Source organism: Marmota monax, unplaced genomic scaffold, assembly GCF_021218885.2.
Source record: "Marmota monax isolate L192 unplaced genomic scaffold, Marmota_monax_Labrador192_F-V1.1 WCK01_AAM20220418_F8-fsc00024, whole genome shotgun sequence".
Taxonomy (NCBI): domain Eukaryota; kingdom Metazoa; phylum Chordata; class Mammalia; order Rodentia; family Sciuridae; genus Marmota; species Marmota monax.
In genome coordinates, this window is record NW_026695224.1 from 33,968,675 (window position 1) to 33,973,490 (window position 4,816).

Below are 4,816 nucleotides of genomic sequence, written 5' to 3' on the forward strand. Positions count from 1 at the left end.
GCCCAGCTGAGCGCCGGCAGGGCTGCGCCTTGATGACTTTGGCCACCAGGCACCGTGGCTCTGCTGCTGGACAGCGCGGTCCTGGGACGCTTTTACAGCATGCGGCGTCTGAGGGCGACACCCTGTCCTTCTCTGCTGTGTGCTGCCCATCTGACGGGAGCCCTTGGCATGGCCGCTGGCCCGCAACAGACCCCGCTCAGCGTTGGCCTGGTGTGATGCTCGTCCCTCCAGCACGCGGCAAGAGCTCCCAGCGGTTCCCAGCATGGAGCTGGGCTTAGGTGGGACAGAGGCGTGCATGGCCGGTGCTGGAGGGGACACAGTCACCAGTGGCCAACAGGTGACAGAGAATTATTGCTTGGAAGAGGAAAATAGGGGGCTATGGAGGGAGCATGGGGTGCCCACTGGGAAGGGGTCCCCACTGGGATGGGGTCTTGCTGAGGAGCTTCCTTTAGACTGGGGATGAGAACAAAGGGGACGGTGTGGGGACAGGTGTCCAGAAAAGAGCCCCGCGGGAACCAAGGGAGCTCTGTGTGAGGGAGCCACGAGGCCACAGGGTGCACATGAGGGTCAAGAGGAGGGCAGGCTCCTCAGTCCACTCCCAAGGTGCCTTTTCTAAGCCAGGGCTAGCCGACCCCATCTGTCCCTCACTTGTACACAAACTACCCAGCCCTCAGGGTAATGACGCGGTGGGTTGCTATTTTCTACTGAGTTTCATGAAGGAGCGTCACGCTTCCTATCAAAACAGTCACCTGGAGAGAAATGGCTGACCACATGCAGAAAAGGTCCTGTAGCACGAGGACACTTTCTATATTGATATGTGACAAATTCACGTATGTAGCATTTATTATGTGTCCACTGTAGTTGTATGAGCTGCTAATATCAGCTGATTTAATCTCCCCGGCAGCCCCATGGGGTTACATGCCAGTTTCATCATTATCACCACCACCATCTCCACCATCACCACCATCACCATCACCACCATCACCACCTTCACCACCTTCATCATCACCACCATCACCATTATCATCATCATCACCATCACCATCACCACCATCACCACCTTCACCACCTTCATCATCACCACCATCACCACCATCACCATCACCATCACCATCATCATCATCATTATCATCATCACCATCACCACCATCACCACCATCACCACCACCATCACCATCACCACCATCACCATCACCACCATCACCATCACCATCACCATCATCACCATCACCACCATCCCCATCACCACCATCATCACCACCATCACCACCTTCACCACCTTCATCATCACCACCATCACCATTATCATCACCATCACCATCAGCATCATCATTATCATCATCACCATCATCACCACCATCCCCATCACCACCATCACCACCACCATCACCACCACCATCACCACCACCATCACCATCACCACCACCATCACCACCACCATCACCATCACCACCACCATCACCATCGCCACCACCATCACCATCACCACCAGCATCACCACCATCACCACCATCACCATCACCACCACCATCACCATCATCACCACCATCACCACCATCACCATCATCACCACCACCACCATCACCACCATCACCATCACCACCATCACCATCATCACCACCACCACCATCACCATCACCATCACCATCATCACCACCATCACCATCACCATCACCATCACCATCATCACCACCATCACCATCACCATCACCATCATCACCACCATCACACCCTTATTTTACAGAAGAGGAAAGAAAAAAAGCCCAGAGAAGATAAGCAGGTTTCCTGAGTTGGTGTAGTTGGCAGGAGAATGCTCCTCCACCACCAAAAGCTGTTTCCACTCGAGTCCCTGAACCTGTGTGTGCCGTACCTGACATGGGAGTCCTTCCCTTCTCAAGTGAAGGACCTTGAGATGGGAGGTTGACCTGGCTCAACGTCACCACAGATTCCTCCAAAGAGGGAGAAGAGGGTCGAGTTAGAGAAGGAAGATGGCGGCACGGGGGAGAGATGGAGGCCGGCAGCGGCTCTGCAGGAGGAGGAAGGTGATGTGAGTGGATCACAGGCACCTGCAGGGGCCGGGGAGCTGAGGAGGGGCTGCCTCCTGGGACCCGCACCTCGACGTCACCCGTGAGAGCCACGTGGAGTCTGTGACCTCCGGAGCCCTGAGGAGATGTGTGTCCTCCACGCTGCCAGCTGTGGCCCGTGTCTCGGCAGCTGTGGGAGCTGACGGCAGCTTTGAAGATGGAGAGAGGGACTGGGGGCAGGAGCTCCTGCTTGGAGACCCAGCGCTGCTCGTGAGCGTGGGGACTCGCTGTGACGTGGGTCAGCCCTGCGTTTCCCACGGGCAGGCCATATCCGAGCCCACAGCACCCACCTTGGCCACCTTGTGGCTTGGCGTGGGCGACCTAACCAGCTGCCCCTTCACTCAGAGACCCCTTGTCCACCAAGGGGTGAAGCCGCAGACATACCCCGTGGACACGTGGCTCCCCAGCTGGTCAGGCCTGACCTCTCTCACACAGAATGACAGAGGGGCAAAGAAGCAAAGGAGAAGCTGGTGGGAAGGGGGTGGAGAGAACGGGCCTCCCAGGCGCCCGGGCAGAGGGAAGGACCCGGGTGCCGGGCGGGCTGCCTGGAAGGTGGGGTCTTTGGGTGACGGGGCCTCTGTGTTTTCTGTGGCCCCGAAAGGCCCCTGAGGAGCTGCGAGGACCAGGGCCAGGCCGGGGGTGGGGCAGGACCCACGGGCAACGGGAAGAATGCGAGGGAGAGGAACTTGGCAGAAACCCAACTTCTCTAAATGTATTAAAAGCCTGCGGCTGGAGGCGGGATGGGAGGCCCCTCTCCTCCCAGAGCAGGGTCCTGACCGTTGGGACCTGGCAGGGTCCTGGCATTGAGCAACACACTCTGCCTGATGTCGTCCTCCCCGCCCTGCCGGCCGGCCGGCTCACAGGGGGAGGCTGCACCCGGGTGGCCACGTGTGGGTGTGTGTAGGGACGTGCAGCCCCTCCTCGGGCCTGGCCTCCCCGCCGTCTGCAGGGCAGCCTTTTCTCCAGGGGCGGTCGGCCCAGTCCTCATCTGGACCACAGCCCCACCCAGGCTGGCTGCGGTGTGGTGGGGTGTGAAGGAAGAGGGTCACGGCCAGCTGGTGGCTTCAGACCTGGAGATGAGAGTCCCCTTTGGAGGATCCCAGAGAGGTGGGATCACGTGCCTGAGGTCACACAGGGCCAGGCAGAGATGGAGGATGCGAGGATGGGGCAGCGGCTCGTCCTCCTAGCCCCATGGGACAGTGGTGTCCAGTGCCCCCTGGGGGCCTGGCAGGGTGCCGGCATCCCTCCCAACCCTCCATGGTCCTAGAAGTTCTTCCCTCTGCCCTTGGCCCCCTGGGTCATTCTCCTCCCAGGCCTGCGAGGGTCTTGGCAGCAGGACACATGGGAGAAGGCGTTTGCGATGTGGGCCAAGGGAGGGGGAGGCCTCACAGCCCCCAGCAAACCCTGGTCACAGGGACTGAGGCCTTCGCCAGCCATCTCTAAGGTCCTGCTGTCCCTTGCTGGTGCTCAGGGAGACAGCTCTCAGGTCAGCCTTCTGGTCCAGGGCTTGGGTCAGGAGGCATCAGGAGGGGGTGCTCCAAGGAGGGCTGAGAGCAAGGCCCCTGGGTTCCAAGAAGACTGCCCCCTGGGCCCTGCTCCTCATGGGTCAGGGCCCCTGGCCACAGGAAGGGCCGGCTCTCTTCCCTCCCAGGGGTGGCCTCCACAGCTGCTGGGAGCTGGCTCTCTGTGGCCTCGCCTTTGGCTTCCCCCTCTGCAGAGTTAGGGCGCTGGCTACAGGGTGGGGGGCTCTCCGCTCACCTCCCTGGACCCCGCCTCTGTCCTGGGCTGTCTGGCGGGGGGCCCTGAGCCGGGGCCTGGACCCCACGGTGGACTCGCCCCCCAGCCTGCCAGCGCCGGGCCTCTCCGTCCTTGGTTTCCCAGGAGGCCCCAGGACAGTCAGCCGCACTCGAGGAGGAGGGCATCTCCCCCTGTCTGCCAGCAGCAGTGGGACTGGCTCCTTTCCCTGACGAGGTTTTCCTCTGGGGCCATTTCTCCGGGGCCCCAGAACAGCTGGGTGAAGGTGGCTCCCAGGCCTCTCGGGGTCCTGGAGGAAGTGGACAGAGATCCGTGTCTCGGTGCAGCCGAGCCTGGCCAGCTCCACGGGCTGGGTGGCCCTGGCCCCGTGGAGCCTGCTGTGGGGCCTCGGGCACAGCGCCTGACCCTCAGCCGTCCCCTCGCCAGTGAGAGGCACCATCACCGTGGTCCTGCTTTCACTCTGTGGCCGTGAACACCCGGCCACAGAGACGCTGGCCCTGCCCACGGGGCCGTTCTGGGGTTTGCTCTCCTTGGCCTGCGGGTTGCAGGGCCAGCAGGTGTCGTCCCCCGAGCACAGAGGAATGTTCCTTCACATCCCAAACGCAACGTGGGCTGAGTTTGGAAACCACAAAGTTGGAGGAAAACATTAAAAAAAAAATGGGAAAAAAAACAGGATAAAAAAGTCGAGCACCAAACCCCCAAACAGAAGGTGGAGAGGAGGGAGACCTTGCCCTGCAGCTGTCACGGCGCCCCGCCCTCGGGGAGCTGTCCCACTCCGCTTCAGGGGCCGTGAAGCCTCAGGGTGCGGCCCTCTAGGAAGCCACCTGGACCGACTGGAGGGACGCCTCTTTCCAGAGCCCCCCCTGCACTCCGGATGCCACCTGGGAGGGCTGGGGTGACAGGCAACTGGCTCTGCCCCTGCAGGGGTTACGTGTCCTAAACCAGATGGGTAGGGGTGGCCCTCCCCCTGCAATGGC